This window comes from Vicia villosa, linkage group LG1 (assembly GCF_029867415.1).
Source record: "Vicia villosa cultivar HV-30 ecotype Madison, WI linkage group LG1, Vvil1.0, whole genome shotgun sequence".
Lineage (NCBI taxonomy): Eukaryota > Viridiplantae > Streptophyta > Magnoliopsida > Fabales > Fabaceae > Vicia > Vicia villosa.
Window position 1 is genome coordinate 214,306,774 of NC_081180.1, and position 27,512 is coordinate 214,334,285.

The 27,512-nt window shown below is 36.1% G+C and overlaps 1 non-coding gene across 1 annotated transcript; it reads left to right on the plus strand.

Annotated features, from left to right (window-relative positions):
* The first annotated feature begins 17,574 nt into the window (after positions 1 to 17,574).
* On the plus strand, positions 17,575 to 17,681 carry LOC131645395 (small nucleolar RNA R71). Its single transcript, XR_009297020.1, has one exon. It is a non-coding gene; the product is annotated as a small nucleolar RNA R71 (small nucleolar RNA).
* Positions 17,682 to 27,512: the final 9,831 nt, after the last annotated feature.

Sequence of the window (27,512 nt, forward strand, 5' to 3'; positions counted from 1 at the left end):
GGGTTTTTAATAAGTGTAGCTTTAAAACTTGTAAGATAAAAACAATTTGCACAATGATTTTTATCCTGGTTCATTGTTAACTAAACTACTCCAGTCCACCCCCTTTGAGTGATTTACCTCACCTGAGGATTTAATCCACTAATCACACAAGATTACAATGGTTTTCCACTTAGATAACCTCTAATTCTTCTAGATTATTCTGATCACTCTAGGAACACAATGCTTAGATACCCTCTAAGACTTTCTAGAGAATCCGATCACAACTTGATCTCCTCTAGTTCTTACAAATTAATGTAAACAAATTCTTATAAGAGTTGCAATGCTTCTTAATAAGCTATTATCACAACTGTGATTTCTCTCTTAAGTTTAAGCTTAATCTCACTAAGATATTACAACAGTAATGAAGTGAGGTTGAAGATGAAGTTTGAGAGCTTTTGAATTTGACAGCGTTTCTGTATGTTTGCGCAAAATGTTGTATTCAGCTTCTCATCAGAACTTCTATATATAGGCACTTGAGAAGATGACCGTTGGGAGAATTTAATGCATTGCGTGATCCGTACAGCATTACATTTAATGTTTCACTCTTTTGTCAACTACCTCGAGCCTTGCTTTTGCTACATCTACTGACATTGCCGTTAATAGCTTCTAGCGTTCCTTTTGTCAGTCAGAGTAGCCTACTATCCTGTACTTGCTTCTGATCTGATGTTTGTATGAACAACGTTTGAATATCATCAGAGTCAAACAGCTTGGTGCAGAGCATCTTCTTGTCTTCTGACCTTGAAGTGCTTCTAGCGTGATACCATGAGAACTTCAGTGCTTCTGCTTCTGATCTCAAGTTCTTTTGATGCTTCAATAGACTATGTTCTGATTCTGCTTGACCATCTTCTGATGTCTTGCCAGAGCCTGTTCTGATGTTCCATGCTGAACCTTCTGAGTCAGTGCTTCTTACGCTGATTTTGTGCATACTCTTTACGTGATTCCTGAAATGGAAATTGCATAGGATTAGAGTACCACATTATCTCATACAAAATTCATATACATTGTTATCATCAAAACTAAGAATATTGATCAGAACAAATCTTGTTCTAACAATCTCCCCCTTTTTGATGATGACAAAAACATATATAAATGATATGAATTTGCAATCAGAATATCAAATGGCTAAAGACAAATACACAGTTATAGCATAAGCATATAAACATAGTGTGTGAATATGTCTCCCCCTGAGATTAACAATCTCCCCCTGAGATAAATAATCCCCCCTGAAATAAATACTGGAAGAAATTTATAATTAAAGGACTTCCCTGAGTATTTTCCATTTCAGTTGAGACGTTCACATAAGCTTAGAACTTCAGAACATTCAGAGCTTCTACTTCTTGCTTCCATAGGACAGCTTCAGATCTTTGAATTTCTTCTAGAATCATTGCATGCTACTTGTATCAGAACATTGTTGAATGTACCAGAGCATCATCAGAGCATCTCTACATCCTGAAATGTTTCAGAACAAACTAAACGACAAAAAGTCAAAGCATGAATGAATATGAACATAAAATATGAATCAGAACATATAGTATGTATCAGAGCACAAAAACAATATGTATTAGAGCATATAATATGTATCAGAACATATAAAATGCTTCAGAACATAAAGTATGTATCAGAGCACATAGAAAAAAATGTATCAGAACATATAAGGAATAAGAATGTGTTAGAGCATATTCTATCATAAGAATATCAGAACATTCTTCCTTCTTTCTTCTGATCTTGAAGCTTCACAGCACTCAGCTTGCTTCAATTTCCATGAGCTTGTTTCTATATAGAATTGATTTTCCTCATGTCTTTGCTTCTCATGTTGAGCTTTTCAAAATGTCTTCAATCCTGCAAAACACTCAAAGACATAGAACTTGCAAATTCTGTTAGAAATGTGGAGTCTTACTCCCAGTAACTGATATAGTAAATCAGATCATTTATCACAATTTCTCCCCCTTTTTTGTCATAACATCAAAAAATATAAAAGATTCAGATGAGAAACAAACAATATGAGAGAAAGATAAAAGATTTCATTTATTTGAATTAATCAGAAGATACAAGGGATGAGAAGATAAATGCAAAAAACAGCTACAAAAAGAAAGAGACAACAAAGACACAACAGACTACGACTGGCCTAGTTTGGAAACAATCTTCGCCAGAAGGTCATGAATCCCAGCATTGCTCTCAGCCTGCTTCTCCATAAATGAGCGAAATTCGTTGTTGGTATCTTCTTGCTTGTCCATGCGAGAAGCTAGGTCAGCTTGATTCTTTTGAATAGCCTCTAAGGTCTTCACCAGAAGAGAGGGTTCTCCAGAAGAAGCTTCACAACTTCGGTTCAGAGGGACATCATTCTCAACAGCAGCATCCATTGTGAGATCATCATCATGATTTTCCTCAGCAGGAATGTTCTCAGCATGATGACTCTCAGCATCAGCTTCTTCCTAGAAGCATCTTCTTCATACTCAAGAGCAGGAAGATCAGAATCTCCATTCTCAAGGGCTTGAAGAATGGCAGCAAGATTCCTAGGAGGAGTAGGAGCATCAACTTCTGGAGGATAGACTACTTCTGGAATGACCATATTGGGGGACTTCTCAGAAGGGTTCTCCCTTAGAAGATCAAACAACCACTTGAAGTCTCCAGTTAGAACTGGATACTTAGGCCTCCAAACAACAAGCTCCCTGCAAGGGTTATCTTCCAGCTCGTCAAGAACTTGTTCTTCTGCAAGTTCATCAATGAATTCCTTCTCTTCAAGACAATATCACCCATCAGGACGACTGAACCAAAAATCTCCATAAGGCCTCAGAATTCTACAAGGTCGTGGAGCAAGTTCTTCACAAATCTCCTGAAGATCTTGAAACTCAGCGTCTGCTTTTCTTCTGAAGATCCTCCAGAGATTTCAGATGGCAACATCATTTATTCCAGCATGATGAGCTGCTCTTAGAGCCTCAAAACCTCTTCTGACATTCAGTTTTACTATTTCAAAAATTACACCAATACTGTATGCTCGGCGAGATTTTATTTTGGTTTTGGCAGAATCTGGTTTCAGAACAAAATAGGGTTGAGGTTCTCTATCAAGACAGAGAGATGATTCTACTTCATTCTCAGAATCTAACACTACCAGCTCAGGTTCAGGACGAGGCTTCGGTGTGTAGTTGCAGTCACAGAGCAATTGCTCATATGATGAAGAATCTGGAATGTCAGATACAGAAGGATTATTTTGTGAGGTAGAAGGAATAGGTTCATAGTTTGCATGAGGTGGAGGTTGAGAAGTGGATATATTTATGTGAGGTGGAAAGAGAGTTTGAAGGGGTTGGATATCAAGAAAGAGGGTTTCAAGGGAGTGGTCAGAAGTAACATTGGTTTTGGGTGGAGAGGGAGGAATGAGAACGTTTGCGATAGGTGAAGGAGGGGGGGTAAGAACAATGGTTTGGGGAGGAGAAGGAGGTGTGAGAACATGGGTGAGTTGAGGTGATTTTGATGGGGTTGTTTCTGGTTGATTTTCTGGTTCAGGGGTGTGAGCAACAGTTGTTGGTGTAAATTCTGAACATAAAACAGGAACAGAAGTAGGTTCAGAAAGATGTATACCTTTAGACAAATTCTAAATAGTTTCAAACTCAGCCTCAAGTCTTTTCTGCTTCTTGTTCTTCTTCTCTTCCACAATCTTTGCCTTCCCAAGAGAAATTTCTCTTCTTCTTGCAGATTCCAGTCTTTCTTTCTCATTATCCACAACTTTTTGACCTTCAAATTCTTGAGTTGCTGGTTCTTGATTTATTTCTTCTTGCTGATTCACAGCTTCTGGAATAGCTTCTCCTTCCTCCGAGGCTTCTATGATTAATTTTCTTTTTCTTTTCTTCTTCTTTTCAACTTCCTTTCCATCTTCCACGTTCTTATTCTTCATCTTTCTCTTCTTCTTCTTCTTTTTCTCAGCAGTCTCTTGTTCATTATTTTCATTTTCAACTAAAACTTCCTAAATTTCTTCAGCAACAACTTCTTCTTCAACAACCTTCTCAACAACAACAGCAGCAGCTTCTCCTTGGACTTCCTTCTCCTGGTTAACAGAAGGATGATCAAACTTACGCTTTGTCCTTCTTTCCTTCTTGGCAACAACTTTTGGTGCAGCTTCTGAAGCAGCAGGCCTGGAAGTACAAGCTTTCTTGCGACCACCTTTTACAGGAGCATCTTTGTCTTTATCTTCCTTGAGAGAGTTAAGATATTTAGTCCTAACTTCTGGCAGCTCACTTCTGAAGAAAGATTCAAAATCAGCAAGAACGGGATCTCTTCTGCCTCTTGCTCTTGGGAGAGGTTGAGGATTAACTCTAACAGCTTGAATTAGATTCATCTTTCTCAAGGTGTGAGCATTCAAACAGCTTCCTACATCAGTAACAAGATCCTTGATGACTCCTTGAGCTTCCAAGTCTTCAACAATCTTGGTATGAATCAAAAGGTTAGTAATTATTCTTCCAAAAGTAATAGTATTACCCTTCTTTATTCTGAAAGCATTTCTGGAATCCCTTACAGCATTCCACATATGATTGAATATTATGAAGATAATATCAACCTTCTTTTGAGTGGCGATGCAGTACAGAATATATTGCTGCTCTTTGTTGACAAAATTTGCAGAATGGGTTGATTTCCTGTGATAGAAACACCCCAGAAGAATCTTGGTCCAGATTTTGTAGAGATCCTTCATGTCCTTGACACGCTTTATTTTCTTCACATCTGTATATAGTTTAGCCAGAAAAGCTTCCCAATCGGCTCTTTGATCCATTTCATAGACACCTTCAGGATTTCTTAGATCAAATATCATTCTCAAAATGTTCTCAGTAACAACAACGAACCTTCCATGAACGAATGACAAGATTGATTTAGGGGCTACAACAGCATGTACCCAAAATTCTTTTACTAGTTCTGGGTATACAGGTCCACAGAACTCAGAGAATAAAGAAGTCCATTCTTGAAACAACACATCCTCTTTTAGATGGAACTCATGTTCTTCAAGACTATCAAAGTCCACCGTTAATTCACAGATTACTTCTAACTCATTTCTGGGAATGGAGCAAGAGATAATAGGAACAATTTGTTGTTCTTCTTCTTGAAGATGTGGAGGAATAGAGGAACCAACGTTGAGAGCAGGTGAAGCAGCCATTGAAACAGAACTGAGATTACTTGAAACTTTTATGGGTTTGCGTTTAGGGTTAGAGAAAAGAGCAAAGAGGTTGCAGAAATGCATGCAAGAAGAGAGAGAATGAGAGCGAAAAAGATAAACGTTATGATTTGAAATATATTTAGAGGGGCGGATTTGAAAAAAAATGCAATTAATTTATGAGAATCAACAGTTACAGAATCAATTGAAATCAAATGCATTAAATGATGAGTGACATTAGTTGAGAGAACGTGGTAATTGAAATGATTTACACAGTTACCTAGGGCGGCGTCCCATCATTTTCACTCACGCTTTTACCAACCGTGCAAACACGTGTTCACCATCAGAAAACACTTGATGACAGCTGTGTTGCATTGTATTTGCTTCTATTGACGAATAGAACTTTTCATCTTCTGATTCTGATTATTGATTCTGACTACCATTCTTTAGAAATGATCTAGTTCTGATAGGATCATCTTTCTTTCCAAGAATCACATCTTCTGAGTGAGCTGAGGTGAGTCTAGAAGATCTTCTGACCGTTGGCTCTTCAGAAATTCTAAGATTCTCTAAAGAAGCAGCAACTTGATCTTCTGATCCTTTGCTTCTGAGACTTTCAGCTTCTGAAACTTTGCTTCTTGGTTCTTCAGCTTATGATATATCAATATCTATATCTGCAAAATTCTCAAACTGCTTTGGCTTTTCAAGACCAAGCTTATCATCAAATCTGATATTGATTGATTCTTCTACAACCAATGTTTCAGTATTGTATACTCTGTAGCCTTTAGGGCGTTCAGAATATCCAATAAGGAAACATTTTTGTGCCTTAGAATCAAACCTACCAAGATGATCTTTAGTTTTCAGAATGAAACAAACACATCCAAAAGGATGAAAATATGAAATGTTGGGCTTTCTTTCTTCCACAATTCGTAAGGAGTCTTATTTAGAATAGGTCTTATAGAGATTCTATTCTGAATATAACTATCATACCCCAATTTTTGACCTAAATACCACCTCATATCATTTGCATATGCATCATTTGCATCACTAACAAATTGCATTGCTTGTGTTTGCTACTTGTGACTCAGCAGGGTTTAATCAAGAAATTACTCATCAGTACAAGTAACAACCAATTAGGGTTTTGTTCTCCCTTCATATTAAATGAACTATCTTCATCAACAATCAACATTTGGTCCTCAAAGATTCATTTCAACAAGCTCAAAGGCTTTGAATCAACCAGATTAGGGTTTTGACTGAAGACAGCATACTCCTGACTTTTGCTCAGGATTTGACCTAATGGCTTGGGACATGACCTCAAGAACCCAAGTGCATCATATTGACCTAATCTATTTGCTCAAGACATCTCCCACACAAGGATTGATCAACAGTTAAATTCCAGGTCATCATAATGGAATTTTGAACTATTAGGGACTGAAATCAGGGATCACATTTGGGAAACCCTAAAAAGCTCCAGGACATCACTCAAAGGTTTCAATCATCTTCAAATTACCCCTATGACAATATAAAATGGAAATTGTATCTCAATTCAAGATCCACAGTCATCAATTTCATCAGGTCCACAATTAGGGTTTTTAACCTAATTCACCTGAACAACTGACTTTTTAATCAGGACATGGTGCCACAACTCAAAACATGGCTCAAGATCCTCTAATAACTCAATATGAGCCATTCATATCATTCATTTGGTGAGGATAGCTTGATTCTCCTGAAATCTCCAGAAACGCGATTCACTTGAAAAAGTCAACTGTACAAGATCACCATTGACTTTTTGGAAATTTTGGTCAACCATGACTTTTGAAGTTTTAAATCATCAATATATGATATTCGAAGTCATTTGGTAAAGGAAAATCAAGAAAATTAATCAAGAATCAAAAAGTCAAAAGTTTGACTTTTCATACTTTTAGAAAAATTTCTAAGTGTTTTCAATGGTTTTTACCAAACTTTGGAAGGGAATATCTCAAAATTTCACCTACAAACTGAAAAAAACTTCCAATAAGAAAGTTGTAGATTTTGATCCAATGAACAACTTTGTCACATATAAGTTTTTTCCAAAAGATCAACCATTTAAGAGATATGGAGCTTCAAAGTTAGTATCTTTTGAAAATTTCACTAAAAACTTCATTTTTTCCAAAGTTCATGGATCTTTTTCACCCATTTCCTTAATGATCTTGAGGAAGCTTTCAACTAGGGATTTGAAGTACATAACAATAGCTTTCCAAAATGTCCAAGAGCATGAAAAAATATGGAGTGTAGCTATGGTTTTGAATTTTTCCATCAGTGATCATTTCACTTGAATTATAATTCATTTTTTCACAAAGTTTGAACATTTTTTGGCAAGTGATGCAAGCAATGACATAAACAAGCAATGAGTGCAAGATATTTATCATTTGAGATGAGATTGGAAAGAGATAAGAAGCATAGAAGATTTTAACCATGGTTAGTCATTTTAACCATTTGCATTTAATGCAAAAGATACCATTCTATCTCTTAAGGCCAAATCACCATTCTAATCTCAACTTGCAAAGCTTGGAGTTCAGAATTCTTGGCCTATAAATAGAGGTTCAAAACTCATTCATTTATTACACCAAAACCTCTAAAAGATAGGTTTTCTCTTTCTTTCTTGAATTGCAAGTTTCATAGTTTTCAAAGAGGTAGAATACTCAACCTCCAAACCCTTGAAGTTATGGCCAAAGTGATGGTTCTAACATCTCATATACATCATATGGGATGTGTTTGATCCAATCGCACACCCCAAAACACCCTAAAACTCAGAATCACTATCCATCCTCCATATGAACATAAAGTGAACCTTATCATGCCAAAATTAACACCAGGCTAATTCTGTCCAAACTAACCTTCCAAACATCATCCATATACTTCATATGAACTATCCCAACACTCATCATCAACCTGAAACCTCAGAATCATCAAGCTCGATTCACACTTGGTCCTACTGCAGATCGGGTTCCATGGAGTGATCCAGATGAATTCAATCCATTCCAAGCATCTAAACACCTTCCAAAAGGTCCATTGAAGCTATCCAGATCATCAAACAGCATCTATAACACCTCTTTTGCAGAATTCAATTTCTAGTTTTGCCAACTTTAGAGGTAAGTGCTTTGAACTTCAAACTCCATCATACATGCATCATAAATGAAATATTGCTTTGCCATCTTGTTTCTGCATATGTATGGATCATTAACCCTCAATCAATTGCATCATAACTTGCACATACACGATTTCAGATTGAATCATAAAATTAGGGTTCTTCGTGTTCATCAGAAAATCAATGATCTTAGAGCAAAAATAAATGAATTTAAATGGTACCATCATGTTCCTTGTGAAAAATCGAGCAAGATAGGCTATTCACTTGATCAAATTGGTTCAGTTTTAGAAAAATTCAAAATCAAAATGGGGTTGTATTGGCGCCATATTTTTGAAACTGAAGTTTGGAAATTGATTCAAAATATATTTAATTCGTTACAAGTGTTAACAGACCACGCGCGTGGTCCAGTTGGTTAAGTTTTTGAGTAGTAACCTCAAGGTCACGAGTTCAACACCCTTAGGGACCAAAACCTCTTTTTTATCACTTGTTTTTCTTCATTTTCTTCACAACTTCAACATTTGTTTTAACCAATCAAAATTCACTATTTTTACTTCATTTTTTTTACACTTCTCATTTAATATATATATTTTATGAATATCCAAAAAAATCACAAAAAAATATTTATTTAATATATTTTTATTAGGTTTTAAAATGACTAGTTTTTAAGTGTTTTAATACTTTAAAAATAGTTTTTTCACTTGATTTTCAAAACCTAATCACTTGTAAATATTTTTTGATCAAACCCTAATCACTTAGGTCTTAATTAGGTATAAGCTTTGTGTTTATCTTAATTAAGTGGACTTTTTGTCAAAATTTCAAACTGTTTTCAAAACGATCAAAGTTTTTCAAGCGACGAAACCTCGCATTTTTTAACAAAACAATCAACCATGTTTTAGAAAATAAAACATGGGCATCCCTTATGGTATAAGTCCCATTCCTTTGTATAAAATTAGGTTTTTCATTGTATATACGCCTATATTTTTATACCTCGATCAATTTGATTTAAACCCTCGAATAACAAATCAAAAATTAGGGTTTTCTTCAAAATCTTTTCAAAATCTTCTTGGGCCTCCCTCAAGGTATATGTCCCAACCCCCTTTGTAAATATTTGTTTACATAGCTTTGAATAAACTCATTGGGCCTCTCCCCGAGTATAAGTCCCTAACCTTGTTTGATAAGCCGTTCATCCTTAAAGGTATATTTCCTTCATAAACTCCCATGTACACTCACATTTTGTCATATATATGTGCTTGTTCATATACTTGTTCATGTTTGTTCATACTTGTTCATGTGTTTGTTCATATTATATATGCTTGTTTAACTTAGTACAACACTAGGTTCCCCATAGCCTCCTATTGGGCTTCGTGCAAAGAATCTCCCTTAGTTTAGGTTAGGACATAGAGTATGGTTTCCTGGTGAAATCGCTCTAAGAGCTTAAACCAATTGTACCATGTCTCCTCTTGGGCTTCATACAAATGACTTGTCCCTCCCATAGCCTCCTCTTGGGCTTACAATGCAAGGACCCTCGATTGTCCCTCCCATAGCCTCCTCTTGGGCTTACAATGCAAATACCCTCGGATAGCCTCCTCTTGGGCTTCGTACAAGGACCCACGAGCTTCTTATAAGCATCCCCATATCCAAATCAAATACCCTAGGAGATTAGACACATATCATCTCTATGATAGGAGTATCTCTTCTATATCATCACAATCAAACTAAACTTTTTTAGCCACAAGGCTGGCTAATCAATCAAACCTTTTGCCACAAGGTTGGCTTATCAAAACTTTTTGTCACAAGGCTGGCTTATCAAAAGTTTTTTGCCACAAGACTGGCTTATCAAAACTTTTTGCCACAAGGCTGACTTATCAAAAGTTTTTGCCACAAGGCTGGCTAATCAAACTTGTTTTTGCCACAAGGCTGGCTAAAAAAAACATCTTTATCATTCTAAGAACCATAAGTGGCATAGCCCAGGTCTTATAATGAAAAGATTTCAAACAAAAATCAAACACATGCATGTGATGATATAGATTAGATACATCGAGCATTTAGATGACATTTGTCTCTTATCCTTTGCTTCCACTAGCATAAGTGGGAACTACGATTGCTCTGACTTTCTCAACATCCCTTTAAGAATACGTAGGCACAAGGTCTTATTCCTTGGCGAGAAAAACTTCTATCTCCCTCAAACCACTCAAACCTTAGAACCCGTAGACCCCGAGCTACAGATGCTCTGATTCCCTCTAAGGGATATGTATGCAGAAGATTGCGATGATCTTTGCGAGCATAATCAAACAAACACCTTAGGTCCCACCTATCTCACAACAGAAAACCTCCCCAATAGCATAGAAAGAAATAAACAGACAAACATAACAAAGAAACCTATAGAGTACTATAGATACGTTTGGTGCTAATCCTTCCCTTCGTATAACCAACCCTCTTACCCGGAATCTCTCCCCACTTTTTGCATTGCTTTTAATTTTGTATTATTTGCATTGCATATCTTTTAAGGTTTGTGCAACTTTTTCCCTTTTCCAGATTTGGAAACAATAAAAAGTTTGGTCGTGACAAAAACAAAAATCATTTTCTTGAGCATCGAGCCCAGAGAAGGCATTCGGTGTCTCATCCCGATTTTCACGCGACAATAACATGCAGTATTTATTGCTTCTGCCCAGAAGTGCTTAGCCATATTGGTTTCATTGATCATGGTTCTGACCATTTCTTGTAGAGTCCTATTCTTTCGCTCTACAACTCCATTTTGCTGTGGAGTTCTAGGGCAAGAGAAATCATGGGCAATACCATTTTCTTTGAATAACTCCTCAAAGAATCTGTTCTCAAATTCACCACCATGATCACTTCTGACCTTTATGATTTTGCACTCCTTCTCAGATTGAATCTGAGTGCAGAATTCAAAGAATACTGAATGAGACTCATCCTTGTGTTTTAAGAACTTTACCCATGTCCAGCGGCTATAATCATCTACGATGACTAATCCATATTTCTTCCCTCTGACATATGTTGTTTTGACTGGTCCAAACAGATCAATGTGTAGAAGTTCTAACGGCCGAGAGGAAGAGACAACATTCTTAGACTTGAATGTAGGTTTGGAGAACTTGCCCTTCTGACATGCTTCACAAAGAGCATCTGATTTGAATTTCAGATTTGGGAGTCCTCTTGCCTGTAAATAGGATTGAGCTATCCTTCTGACTTACAGCCTTGCAAGACTTTTGATTGAAGATTATGTCATAACCATTGTCACTTAATTGAGTTATGGACAATAAATTATGCGTTAATCCTTCTACAAGAAGTACATTAGTTATGGAAGGAGAGTTACCAATACTTATGGTTCCAGAGCCAATTATCTTGCCCTTCTGATCTCCTCCAAACTTGACTTCTCCATCATACTTAAGCTCCAGGTCTTGGAACATAGACCTTCTTCCCGTCATGTGTCGCGAGCACCCAGAGTCCAGGTACCATGGCATTTTGTGCTTTGTCTTCTTTGCTGCCAAGGATATCTGCAACAGAAATTATCTTCTCCTTAGGTACCCACAACTTCTTGGGTCCTTTCTTGTTAGTTTTCCTCAAGTTCTGATTGAACTTGGGTTTAGCATAATAAACAACAGGAGGAACAACATGATATTCTTTAGGTTTGGCAGCATGATATTTTCTAGGTTGTGTCACATGCTTCTTAGTGTGTGTAACATGAAAGCTTTTGGCATGTGAAGTGAGCCTAATATCATGTGAGTGGCCATATTTGAACTGATCATACAATGGCTTGTATGTGATTTTCATATCATCTACAGGTTCAAATTTGTGTGGGGTATCACCCTCATAGCCAACACCAATCCTTTTGTTTCCAAAAACACCATATATTATAGAAGCAAGATGACTTCTGCCAATACTTCTAAACAAAAACTTTCTGAAGCTCGAGTCATATTCTTTCAGAATATGATTGAGGCTAGGAATGTATTTTTCTGATTCAGAAGGAGATCCAATATCTTTGGATAATTTTAAAACTTTTTCCTTCAGTTCAGAATTTTCCACTTCCAGCTTCTTAGTTTTAGAATCAAATAGCTTTTTCAGCTTTTTGTATTTGATACTAAGATGAGCCTTGAGTTCCAGAAGTTCTGTTAAACTGGAAACTAACTCTTCTCTAGATAGTTTAGAAAATACCTCTTCAGAATCTGATTCTGATGTAGATTCTGATCCATCATCCACTGTGGCCATCAGTGCAAGGTTTGCCTGATCGCCTTCAGAGTCTGATTCTGATTCTGATTCTGAATCATCCCATGTTGCCATAAGACCTTTCTTCTTATGAAACTTCTTCTTGGGATTCTCCTTCTGAAGTTTTGGACATTCATTCTTGAAGTGTCCAGGCTCATTGCATTCATAACAAATGACCTTCTTCTTGTCAAATCTTCTGCTTCTAGAAGATTCTCCTCTTTCAGGCTTCTTAGAACTTCTGAGGTTCTTGAACTTCCTTTGCTTGCTCTTCCAGAGTTGGTTTACCCTTCATAAGATCATGGACAGTTCATCTTCTTCTTCTGATTCTGATTCTTCAGAATCTTCTTGTTCAACCTGAAAAGCGTTAGTGCATTTTTTATAATAGGATTTTAATGCAATAGATTTACCTTTCTTCTGAGGTTCATTAGCATCCAGCTCTATTTCATGACTCCTCAGCGTAGTATTCAATTCTTCAAGAGAAACTTCATTCAGATTCTTGGCAATCTTGAAAGCAGTCACCATAGGACCCCATCTTCTTGGCAAGCTTCTGATGATCTTCTTGACATGATCAGCCTTGGTGTATCCCTTGTCAAGAACTCTTAATCCAGCAGTTAACGTTTGAAATCTTGAGAACATCTTCTCAATGTTTTCATCATCCTCCATCTTGAAGGCTTCATATTTCTGGATTAAAGCAAGAGCTTTGGTCTCCCTGACTTGAGCATTTCCTTCATGAGTCATTTTCAATGACTCATATATATCATAGGCAGTTTCCCTATTAGATATCTTCTCATACTCAGCATGAGAGATAGCATTCAGCAAAATAGTCCTACATTTATGATGATTTTTGAATAGCTTCTTTTGATCATCATTCATCTCTTGTCTTGAGAGCTTTACACCATTAGCTTTAACTGGATGTTTGTAACCATCCACCAGAAGATCCCATAAGTCACCATCTAGACCAAGAAAGTAACTTTCAAGTTTATCTTTCCAATATTCAAAGTTTTCACCATCGAATACTGGTGGTCTAGTATAATCATTGTTACCATTTCCATTATGTTGCTCAGCAGAGCCAGATGTAGATGTAGGTGTTGGATCTTCACCAGCCATCTTGACTTAAGCGTTTTTCTCTTCCTGAATCTTTTCTAAACACGGTTAAGTGCTTGCACCTTAGAACCGGCGCTCTGATGCCAATTGAAGGATAGAAAAACACTTAGAAAGGGGGGTTTGAATAAATGTAGCTTTAAATCTTGTAAGATAAAAACAATTTGCACAATGATTTTTATCCTGGTTCGTTGTTAACTAAACTACTCCAGTCCACCCCCTTGGAGTGATATACCTCACTTGGGGATTTAATCCACTAATCACACAAGATTACAATGGTTTTCCACTTAGATAACCTCTAAGTCTTCTAGAGTATTCTGATCACAACTTGATCACTCTAGGAACACAATGCTTAGATACCCTCTAAGACTTTCTAGAGAATCCGATCACAACTTGATCTCCTCTAGTTCTTACAAATTAATGTAAACAAATTCTTATAAGAGTTACAATGCTTCTTAATAAGCTATTATCACAACTGTGATTTTTCTCTTAAGTTTAAGCTTAATCTCACTAAGATATTACAACAGTAATGAAGTGAGGTTGAAGATGAAGTTTGAGAGCTTTTGAATTTGACAGCGTTTCTGTATGTTTGCGCAAAGTGTTGTATTCAGCTTCTCATCAAAACTTCTATATATAGGCACTTGAGAAGATAACCGTTTGGAGCATTTAATGCGTTGCATGATCCGTACAGCATTGCATTTAATGTTTCACTCTTTTGTCAACTACCTTGAGCCTTGCTTTTGCTGCATCTACTGACATTGCCGTTAATAGCTTCTAACGTTCCTTTTGTCAGTCAGAGTAGCCTGCTATCCTGTACTTTCTTCTGATCTGATGTTTGTATGAACAACATTTGAATATCATCAGAGTCAAATATCTTGGTGCAGAGCATCTTCTTGTCTTCTGACCTTGAAGTGCTTCTAGCGTGATACCATGAGAACTTCAGTGCTTCTGCTTCTGATCTCAAGTTCTTCTGATGCTTCAATAAACCATGTTCTGATTCTGCTTGACCAACTTCTGATGTCTTGCCAGATCATGTTGTGATGTTGCATGCTAAACCTTCTGAGTCAGTGCTTCTTGCGTTGATTTTGTGCATACTCTTTATGTGATTCCTGAAATGGAAATTGCATAGGATTAGAGTACCACATTATCTCATACAAAATTCATATACATTATTATCATCAAAACTAAGAATATTGATCAGAACAAATCTTGTTCTAACAGGTTTAGGTTTTCTATAACTTCTATCTTGGCCTTGTCAACTTCTATGCCTCTCTCGATGATGATGTGTCCCAAAACTATCCCTTCATTCAACATGAAATGACACTTCTCCTAATTCAGCACAAGGTTTACTTCGACACATCTTTCCAAGATTTTCTCTAAGTTTGAAAGGCAGTTTTTAAAAATCCAATCCACACACTGAAAAATCGTCCATTAATACCTCCATAATTCAATCGAGGTAGTCTGCGAAAATCGACATCATACAACATTGGAAAGAGGCGGGTGCATTACAGAGCCCAAAGAGCATTCGTCTGTAAACGAATGTTCCATAAGGGCAAGTAAACGTGGTTTCCTCTTGGTCCTCCGGGTGAATAGGGATTTGGAAAAAGCTAGAATATCCATCAAGATAACAGAAATACGAGTGTCTAGCTAGACGCTCAAGCATCTGATCTATACACATGCGTCATCCTTTCTGTAATCTATACACATGCGTCATCCTCCTTCGGTTCGTTTTGCTACACGCTCACCTTTCTCATTTTCCACGACACTGATACCTCCTATCTTTGGTACCACATGGACGGGACTTACCCACTCACTATCCAAAATCTGGTATATGATGTCAGCTTCTAATAACTTAAGGACCTCTTTCTTTACTACATCACTCATGATAGGGTTTATTCTTCTCTGATTCTCTCTTGAGAGTTTCGAATTCTCCTCTAGTAAAATTCGATGCATGCATACGGACAGGCTTATTCCTTTTAAATCAGAGACTTTGTATCCTAAAGCTGAGGGATATTTTCGCAAGGTATCTAAGAGTTGGTTTATTTCGATTTGGTTTAGAGTGGCGCTTATTATGACAGGTCGATTCATCTCCTCATCCAAAAACTCATATCTTAGATTCTTGGGTAGCTCCTTAAGTTCTATGGTAGGTTTCTTGGTGCACGGCATAGGGTCTGGGGTAAGTGCTAAGCATTCAAAAAGGTTGTCGTCAATGTAAGGTTCCATACTCTTAAATTCGTCATCCTCTAAAATGGGGGTAGAAAGTAATCTGATTAAGGAATCGTTGAGCTTATTTACACACTCATCAATGACGTCGATGGCATAACACGCATCTCCTATCACTGGTGCCATTAGAAATTTTGATAGAATGAACTCGATCTTTTTATCTCCTATCTCAAAAGTCAGCTTTCCTTTCTTAACATCTATTATAGCTCCAGCGGTCGATAGGAATGGTCTACCTAGGAGGATCGGCATGTCATCATCTTCTTTGATATCCATAACTATGAAATCGGTCGGAATGTATAACTGACCAATCTTGACAGGTATGTCTTCTAAAATACCCATGGGGTATTTAACGGATCTATCGGCTAGTTGTAATGACATCTTAGTAGGTTGACGCTCTCCTAGTTTTAACCTATTACAGACAGCCAAGGGCATCAGAGTTACGCTTTCTCCTAGGTCCAAAAATGTTTTGTCTATCATATGATTTCCTAGGATGCAAGGGATAGAAAAACTTCCACGATCTTTATCTTTCTTGGCAAGTTTATTCTCGGATATGGAATGACATTCTAAAGGTTTGGGATCGTCGAGTCTCCATTTTTTGGATAAAATATCCTTCAAGAACTTAGCATATGATGGTGGTATCTGGGTTATTGCTTTGGTAAAAGGGATTTCTACATGGAGTTTCTCTATTACCTTAATGAACTTTTGGAATTGGTTTTCTGTTTTGGTGTTTTTCAACCTTTGTGGAAATGGAATGGGTGGCTTGTAAGATTGTGGTATGAAATTCTCTACCTCTGGTTTTGATTGTTTTTCGAGTTTCTCTAGTTCCTCTACCTAGTCTTTAGGTTCAACATCTTCCTTAGGTTTTTCCGATGTGCTTAGGTTAGAATTTTTAGGTCCTTCATAAGCGGTTCCAGTTCTTAGGGTGATAGAATTTGTTGTTCCTTTGGGATTAGGTTGGGTTTGTCCAGGGAATTGTCCTCCAGGTACAACTTGTGCAGAGGTGGTTTGAGCTACTTGTGAAATCTGGATTTCAAGCATTTTGGTGTGGGTCATCATCTGGTCAAACTTGGTTGCCAGTTGAGTAACTATCTCGTTTGTGTGAATGTTTTAATTCATGAACTCCTTATTTTGCCGAGTTTGACTCTGAATAAAGGTGTCTATGGTATCTTTAAGGTTCGCTCTTGGTGGCACAACTTGCATAGGTTGGTTTTGTTTTTGTGTTTGGAATCCTTGGGGTCTCGAAGGTCTGGAATTTTGGATGGGGTTGTTGTTTTTGTAAGATAACTTTGGGTGGTTCCTCCATCCAGGATTGTAGGTATTCGAGAAAGGATTTCCTTGGGTATAGTTTACTTGGTCTGAGCTAGAATCGTTCAAAATGTTACAGTCAATGGTTTGATGTCCTTGAGTTCCACAGAGCTCGCACTCCGATTGGGTTGCTGCCACTGTGGTAGGGTTTTGAGACATGTTCTCGACTTTCAAGGCCAGGGCGTCCATCTTAGAATTCATCATGTCCATGCAACGTATCTCATGGTTTCCTCCATGGCTCTCCTTTTTCTCTATCGTCGCTCGTTCTATTCCTCACTGGGCATGGTTTTGGGCCATGTCCTCTATCAGGGCACAAGCGTCGGGATAAGGTTTGTTCATTAACGCTCTGCCAGTGGCAGCATCAATAGACATCTTTGTGCTGTAATGGAGTCCATTATAAAATGTTTGTATGATTAAACATTGCTCTAGGCCATGGTGCGGTCAGGCTCTCAAAAGTTCCTTATATCTTTCCCATGCATCAAAAAGTGATTCGCCTTGGTTTTGAATGAAACTAGTGATCAGGTTCCTAAGGACAGCGGTCTTACTAAGTGGGAAATATCTGGCAAGAAAGGCTCTCCTATGGTCTTCCCAAGTTGTTATTGAGTTGGCTGGAAGGGCGTCTAACCAATCATGGGCTTTACCTCTAAGGGAGAAAGGATACAATCTTAAGCGAATGGCTTCGGGTGTGGCTCCATTTTCCTTAAGGGTATCAGCTAACTGGATAAACACTTTTAGGTGTTGATTCGGGTTCTCTGTAGCGAGACCAGCGAATTGGTTTTGTTGAACTAGTTGTAGTAATGAGGGCTTAAGTTCGAAATTGTTGGTTGTTATAGCGGGGTTTACGATACTAGAATTGGGCTCCTCATTAGATGGTTGAGCAAACTCTTTAAGAAGTCTTTGGTTACGGTCTTCAGCCATAGCTTTCCTTAATTTAAGGATAAACAGACGTGCTCGGGCGTAACGTTCGGGTTCCACTAAAGGGTTTAATAGGTTACCGGTCCTACGATTTCTACGCATCTATCGGCTAGAATAGCCTTAGTCTAAACGAGATAACAATAGGGTACGAAATTTGACGAAGTTGGTCCCCGACAACGGCGCCAAAAACTTGATGGGTCTATAACGTATAGCCTAAATATAGAACTGCAAGTGCACAGCCTATCGAAGTAATATATAATATTATCGAACCAGAGAGACCAATCGTCAATCTATCTACTCTATTGCTAAGGTGCTTATCTAAGGTGAACAAGAATATTGTTGTGACTGTAGTGCAATAAGGTAGGTAAGTGAAGTGAATAACAGTTTAAGCGACTGGTTGGAATGTAAATCATGAAATCAGATTATGATCCAGACATGCATAAATGAAACGACTCATGGGGCAGTATTTTCTATTCGTAGCAAAGAATCAATTTAATGGGAACTTGCAGCTTTTGGCTACTAAGAACCGAATTTACTCTTTAATTTAACTTCCTTTATTGTCACATATAAAGGGTGCCTTCCGCATTAAAGAGGTAAATCTATTTTTAAGAAATTGATAGTTTTGACTTAACATAAAAGTAATTTTGACTTGGAAAGATTAACTTAAAGAGACTCTTGGCTTTTGACCAAGAGTCAAATTTCAAACCTACAAACGCGTCCGAAAATAGTTTCAAAATGGTTTTCTAAAAAGAGTTAATGATTCCTATTTAACCAACCAAATCGCTTTCGCTTCTTTTGTTTGGTTAAATAATAATCAAGTCATATCTTTGATATGGACGGCTTTCGATCTCACCCAATAAACATTTAAACACAAATTGACTTAAGTTAAAAGCAAAACATCCCCAGAGTATTTTCACTAACATGACATTTGGAACACAATCATGATGACAATCATTACATTCAAACCTTTATAATTTAGCCAGACATAATAAGTGCGAGTCTATAACACATGTAGACTATGGTAAGTGCGTAAGGACAGGAGAGCCCATCAACTCCTTTTGAGAAGGAACCATTTTGTGAAGGCCGCGGGCGCGGCAGCTCCACCGCGGGGGCGGTGTTGAGTAACTGATGGGATCGTGTGATCGTGGCAGTTGGCTCCATTAAGGAGTGGGCCATGTCACGATGTTCTCTATGGCCGGCGCGGTGCAGGACGCCATAAGTGCAAATCTCCTTGAAAAGCCCTAATTTCCTGGCGTTTTGGCTCGTTTCTTCACATAAGGCTCCGAAAGGTCAAGAATCCTGAAAACAAAGGAAATACAAACATAATACGAGAAAATGATTATAAAAACTAAGGAAAACATGTGATATTCGAGCCAGAAACATAGTGCAATTTAGTGCGATCAGCTATTATCTTTGATGATTGCGTTGGAATTAGTTTGTGTTTTAGTTGTGTCTCTCTAAGATTTTAAGCACGATCAAGGTGTGTTTTTGAAGTGTATCTTCTATCTGTCATTGTTTATTGTTTTTGTGTTATCAATGCTGTGATTGAGGGGGAGTGGAATGGAGATATTCCATATCTAGGTAGAACCTAGGTAGAAGGGTCATTGGGTAGTGTCGCCCTCGGTTTTTTTTACCGCACCTCTCGCGGAGAGATACGCGAACTAACTCTTTTTTCTTTCTGCTTTTGTGTTTGAAAATCAGAGAGTCGCCACCGACCTTTTATTTTATCCAATTAAGGAAAGGTTTATAAAAGAAACAGAAAAAAGACCTTTAAGAAATTCTGGGTAAGGGGGTAGGTTATACAAAGGGAAGGTGTTATCACCCTTTGTATCCATGGTTATCCATGGGCTCTTTAATTTGCTTAGCTCACTTGTTTTCAATCACTTTTCTGTTGTCTTGAAATGCTCGTATGTGGTTTCAAATACCTTTGTAAATTGAATTTGTAATGATCCTTGTGTGGATGTATACAAAGTGTTTTTATCTTTCAAAAGATGTTTTTGAAAAAAGAACGTTAACCTCGTAATGATCCTTGTTTGGATATATACAAAGTATTGTCTTTTTGAAAGTTTTATTTTGAAAAACAATGATATATGAGAAATTTATTTGTTTTGATTTGAGCAAGCAAATTAGGAGGTCTACCCTAAGTTATAAGGTCTTTATCCTATTTCCTTTAAAAAACTATCCTTTCACCGGATGTAAACGAAAGTTTGATTTTGCATTGGAAACAGTAGAGTTTGGTTTTGATTTTGAAAAGAATGAAAGAGGGATTACCTTAAGAGGTGCAAGTGTGATTGTGTTTTGATTCAGATATTTTATCTTTGAAGTTAGTGATCTAACGATTCAATTTTTATCTTTGGCATACACGCAGTTTTATATGTGCTGGAAATTAAAATGTGGAAATGTAAAATGCGGAAAGTAAATCTACGCTATTACATCGATTGTGCAGGAAATGTAAACTACGCTGTTTACATGAATTTGACAACCTATACATTTATCTAGGAATTTAAATTGCAAGAAAATAAAGAAATGTTTTTGGATTTTTTATGATTGATTTTAATTATAGTTAATGCATGATTAATTTAATTAAAATGAGGAAAAGATGGAAATAAAATTTAAACCTAAAAATTAAGTTTAAAATATGTTCAAAATGCTTGTTAATTAATTTTAAAACAAAACTATTTTTTTTTTGGAATTTTTGAAATAGGTTTTGAAATTATTAAGTTAAATAATCATATAATTATACAAATAATTACACAAATAATTAAAACTTAAAGAGAAAATTATTCTAAATATATACAAAATTAGCCTATAATATATAAACTATATTTAATATAAAGAACAATTTTTTTTGATTTTTTGATTGGTTAAAATAATTAAAAGATAAATATATGCATATTATCTAATTAATTATACAAAATATTTAAATTATGAAGAAAAATAAAATATTTTTATATCAGAAAATAAAATATTATTTTAGCAACTTAAAAATATTTTTTATGTATTTTTTTGGATTTTTAAAACTATTTTTAATTAATTTTGTAAAGAAAACAAAATAAAATGAAAATATTAAAAAATATGATCCTGTGTGAAAATCAGTGAAGTCCATGGTATGGACCAGCGTATGAGATGCGTTTGATTGAAGATTAGATGCATCTAGTGGCTCAGATCAAAGGGAACATGATATAATGATAAGACTGCATGCACTGAATTCAAAAGGAATTCAAACTTCTGATGGGGTCCACACGCGCCAAAACTGGCCAATGGAGAAGCAAGATTCGGCCACGCATGCAGTCAAACATTCAACTACACTATTCATCTTCTTCTTACTTTTTCCTACGGATTTTGCTGCGGATTTAGCAGCCGAATTACCTGCGGATTTTTCTTTCTTTTTTTATGCTTTTTTGAAACCTACAAAAACATGGAAATAAATTACCAAGAACGACCCAGGTCTACTAAATAGTATGCTGGGAGTTCATTGGTGGTGTTAGTTTCGATTAAAACCCTCTCCATCTATGAAAACGAAAGCTTCGCATCCTTGGAGTTCAAAAATGGCACACGGTGCTTTAGGGTGTATGGCTCCTATATGATACGTTGGATCATCTCTAAATCATGGTATGAACCCATAGAAACCATTAGATTATATTAAAAAGCATTGGAACACGAGATATTAAAATTGAAAAATTAATAGAATATGGAAGAATGGCTATGCATGTTCTATGTACAAACAAGCAAGACTATTGGTTGGAACCTGTTCTATAATAGTTCAGGAGAAGATTGAAGTATTTATTTGACGTTGATAGGAGCTTATACAAGGAAAACGAAAATTTACAAAGTATTTGATATTTTGAGGTTTTTTGTGAAGTTTGATGGCTATGCCCTTGCTATTTTCGTGTCTCCTCTATTGATGAAGTATGCTAGCCTTTATATAAGCCATGGAGTGCTTAAAATTGAAGCTAAGAAGCATTGATGAGCTTTGTTGAATTTTTGACTTTCAAGCTTAAAATTCAAGCAACCATTGCTTGATTTTTTCCACACCTCTTGCCCTAGGCCTTCCTTGTATCTTCCTTGCTGCAGAATGTAAGCTATCTTTGATGAGTCATGCTTAGAATTCAAGCTATGCATTATCCTTCCATTTTCCTTTTTCAATTTAATCTTAAATATGATAAAATTAAACCAAAAATGGAACAAAAATGATGTGGGCTTTGTCTTGGTCGTGGGAGGCCCTTTAAATCATGGTAGACATGTTTGGATTATGGAAATTAGGCCCCATTTGGAAAAAATACATTTTTGATCAATGTTGATTTCATGCATTTTCCCAAAAAATGGTCATCTTCAACAAGGTGTAAATCCCTCAATTTTTATCATATGAAAGAGATCTTGTACTTTTTGGAAACCTCAAAGAGTCCTCTAACCAATGTCTTTGGTCTCATGTCAAAATGATTTTCCATGCTCCTTGTGTGTCCTTTTGAAAAAAGTGTCTTTTTGTTGACTTTGAAAATGACCTGTAATGTCTTGGTTCATATTTTTCAAATGGTGAACCTAATGACCATGGGACCAATTGCATTTGAAATATAATTCAATTTCCTTCAAAATGAGCTTTGGTTTGAATTTTTTGGATGAAGGATGAGAGAGTTATGACCAGTCAAAGTTCAGTTGACTTTTTAGGAGAAAACTCTAATTTTGAATCTTAGGGTTTTGTTGATTTTTGATCTTTCCTTGATGAATTATGATCATCCAATGATCAAATAATGAATCCTTTGACAAAATATGGATGTTGACAAAAAAATTCATTTTTGACTGTCTGTTGACTTTTTTGGTCAAACGGGTCGTCTGTTGATCGTTTGAGCTGCTGACGGTGCGTCTGAGTGAATTGAAGTTTGAAAATTTGTATGATGGTACTTTGAGATATATGGAGGTCCATGAAATCCATTTGAGGTCTCAAAAACTTGTTTCTCCTAAAAAAACAATACACCCTAATTAGGGACTGTTTGTGTAGGAGACAGTTAAGCGTACCTGATTTTTGTGTAGTGTTGAGTCTCTGCTAATCATGTGATATTCAGAAGACTTCTAGAACAAAAATCTTGGAATTTTGAATTGTAAAAGATTGATTTGATTGATGGTACAAAACACGGAGAATTGCACTGTTAGCGGTTTGACTTCGCCAACTGACTGTTCAGGCATGTAACAGTTAGAGTGAAAATTCAACAGTCAAAGTTAATTTTCTTTTTGTTGTTTTTGTTTTATGTGAAAGATGAAAGTTTATTTACATGACTTGTTAAAAAACACAGACATAATAAATAACTAATATTTACTGTACGCGAGCAAAATTACCGATAATAACCCTGAAAATCATTTAATGCACAGAAAAATAAATATTTGACTGGAAGAAAACACACAAAATATTATCTAAATAATTAAGCAACAGTACGACAAATAGTACAACATTTAATATTGACAGTACAAATATTACATACTATAATGAACAGTACGACGAGTAAACGGTACATTTAAGAAAATAAGAGATACGGCAAACTTTAAGAATGACGATTAATAACCCATGCTACAAACAATAACATGTAGATGATTGGGAGTGTCAACATCCCAGGTCCACATTTTTCCGGGCTATGTAGACAGAAGAAGGACATGATTACCACCACAACGGTGATGACCATAAGAAAACACGTTTCTATCCGCTTCGCCATTTTGCCGGGGAAGAAGAAAGAATGAATATGAAGTAGAAATTTGAGAGATGAATTAGAATTTGATGTGAGATTTTATGAAAAAAATGAGAGGTATTTATAGAATGAAAAGAAGGATAGAGACGTTGGGGAATGAAGTGATTCCGTACAAAAGGAAAATTTGAGTGGAAGTAAGATTTGAAAGAAAGTGTATGATAGTGTTGGAAAAAAGAGAGATGTATAGAATAAAGTTAGGATTTGATTTTTGAAAAAGAGATTTGAAAAGAAAGGAAAAGATGTTGAAAATAATGGAATATAGTACAAAAATTAGTGGGAAACAAAAGATAATAATTTACTTATTACCAGTACAGTCTGATCCCCGGACTATGCGCCTGCAAAAGATTTAGTTCTGTACCTATTGCGTCAGTAATATTTATCTGTAAATAAATATCAAATAAATAGCGTGTGTGAAGTAATAAACAGTAACTGGCGTTTGCGTAAGAATAAATCCAACAGCGAGCCAAAATACCGTATAAGAAAAATTCTAAAAACCAAGTATTCATAAATTAGGATATGAAAATCCAAGATTATATGAAACTCTTAATTTTTAGATTGAAGTTTTCTTGAAAAAAGATGCGGGCAAATTTTGGGGTATAACAGGTAGTGATTAAGTGAGGAGTTGTAAATTGGGAGTTTAGCTCTGGATTGATACTGCTAATAGTGGACTTCATCCTTGGCTTGGTAGACCCTAGAGTAGGTTCTTTGAACCGAACTGGGTAAACAATTTTGTGTGTTCTTTACTGTTTTATGATGTTTGTTATTATTGTCTGTGCTGCGTAATTGTGGATGTCATAACATCCAGTTTGACATCGAGCGTGTATTACTAGAATTTTCACTTTCAACTTCTCCACCAAGCAGAAATCACCTCTCCCTTTCACATTAATCTTTCTCCACTCTTCCTCCACAAACTTGAAAATGTCTTTGTGTTTCAACCAAGAGTTATTGAACTTGAACGCTTTGGGGCCCCAGTCCTTCCTATTGTGTTTGATCCAAATCGGAGCATGATCGGTTATATCTCTGTAACCTATAACTTGACCAGCCACTTTCCAATCATCGATGAAGCTATCTGAAAGAAAGAATCTTTCAATTCTGCTTATCGCTTTGCCATTACTGTTATACCAAGTATATTTGCTGCCTATTGTGGGAAGATCCACCAACTCCATCTCCTCCATAAAACCCTTAAAACAATTAATCTCGTTACTATAGCTTTTGTTAGATATTCCAATCCTCTCCTCAATGTGAGATATAGAATTAAAGTCCCCACACACACCAAGAACCCGGTAGATTGTTGTTTTTGAAATCTATGAGCTTCTTCCTAGCCCTTCTTCTCACCGAATTATCACACGTGGCGTAAATGTTAACCAAGTAAATCTTCTTACCATTCATTTCCATGCACATACCCAAGAACCCCTCGCCCCTGAAACTGAACAGCAGAGTCAATAGATCTTTTTTCCACATAACTAAGATACCACACGGCGCATCATTAACATCCGAAGAAGACCCCCATATTTTTATTAAATAAATTTTTTATAGCTTTGATTAAAATACAAATTAAAAAATACATTAAATGACTCACCACATGTGGCATGTTTTATTTATTTTATTTAAATTAAATTTAAAAAGAAAAAACAATCAAGAGAAATAAGGGAAAATATACTATTGCTCCTTACATTTTCTGCCCAATTTTATTCATACACACTAATTCATTTATAATTAATAAATACTTTTACACTAAATAATTATAAAAAAAATACTAAACATAAAAGTATTTTAATTATATATTTCAAAATTATCATACCATTTATTAAAACATGAATAATTACATTAAATCTATTAAAAATTTCAAAATTATTATTAGTTTTAGAAAAATTTAAAAGATTTAAATGTTTTAGGGAAAAAAACATTTTACTTTAAAAGAAAAATATTTTACATTATTTTATGATTCAAAAAATAATAAAATATAATACAAAAGAAAATCCAAAGTAAAATCCGCAGAAAATTTTTCTGCGGAATTTCTTGCGGATTTTATAATGCAGTTTGTATTTCTACTCAAAATAAAATCCGCAAGTAATTCCGCAGAAAAAGTTCCTGCAAACTTACCTGCGGATTCTGTAACTTAGTTTATTTTTTATTCAAAATTCATATTCAGCACCAAAATTCGCAGGTATTCCTGCGGAATTTTCTGCAAAGTTTTGATTTGTAGGAAACTTTATTTAATTTAATAAGGTCCCAGGAAAATCCGCAGGTATACCTGCGGAATATTTTTCGCAGGAAATTCCGCAGGTAAATCATGTATTTCTAGTAGTGACAATAAAAGCTACATTGATGTTTCCATTGTTATCTGGATTATCATCCATGTTGCTTATATCAAATAATCTTGATATGCTTTGTTTGACGATAAATTATTACCCTTCTAATAATTTTTGTTAGTTTGAAAAAGTTTAACATGAATTAATAAACATGACTCTAATTATTGAGAATGCTATGCAATATTCTTTTCATTACCACTAGTTTTCAATCTTTTGCGACAATCGTGTTAACCATTGAGGACCTTGAATAAGTCTTAAATTATTATTATTATTATTATTATTATCATTATTATTATTATTATTATTATTATTATTATTATTATTATTATTATTATTATTAATCCTCACTTTATGGGAGTTGCTACTAATTTCCTTTCTTGTAGGACGGAGGATAAAAAGTTCAAATTTCTCGGGATTTGTATTGGTTCAAATCCTAGGAGGGTTTCTTTTTGGAAACCTCTTTTGGATAATGTTAGGAGGAGATTGAACTCTTGGAAAGGCCGGTGGATTAGTTTAGGAGGGAGGATCACGCTTCTTAAATCGGTGTTGAGTAGTTTGTCCATTTTTACTTTCCCTTTTTACAAAGCTCCAAAGAAAGTGATCGGGGAATTGAATAAATTGCAAAGTAACTTTTTGTGGGGTGGAACAGAGGAGAAAAGGAAGGTGCATTGGGTGAGTTGGAACGACTTGTGTCTTCTGATGGATAAAGGGGGGCTTGGTTTTAGAAGGTTGGAGGAGTTTGACAAAGCTCTTCTTTTGAAATGGAATTGGAGAATTTTGGGTGCTTCTAATGAGTTGTGGTTTCGGGTTTTAAAGGCGCTGTATGTGGATGTGAAATTAAGGGCAAGCGGTGGAATAAATTATTGTGTGAAGCCTAAAGCTTCATCGGTGTGGTGGGCAGATTTATCTTCGTTGGGTAATAAGTTACCAAATGATTTTTTTACTAACAATTTTATTTTTCAAGTTGGACATGGATTTTTTACATCTTTTTGGCATGCTAATTGGTTGAACGGAGGGATTTTAAAGAATCTCTTCCCGGATCTTTTTAACGCTTCTATTTTGCAAGATGCTTCAATTGGTGCCATGGGTGGTTGGAGTGATGGGAGGTGGCTTTGGGGGGATTTTGGTATTTCGGCAGCCTCTATGATTCATCCGAATGCTGATTTGATTCGGTTATGTATGTTGCTGGATGGTGATTCCGTTTTGCGGCCCGACAAGCCCGACTCGGTAAGGTGGCAGCATTGTGAGGATGGGATTTTTGTTGTCTCTTCTTGTTATAATTGGTTGAATTTGCAGCATATTCCTCTTGGCCCGGATAATCGCTTCCAATCGACTTTTAGTGCTTTATGGAAGGTGGATGCGCCTTTAAAAGTTAAGGCGTTTGGTTGGAGGTGTTTTTTAAA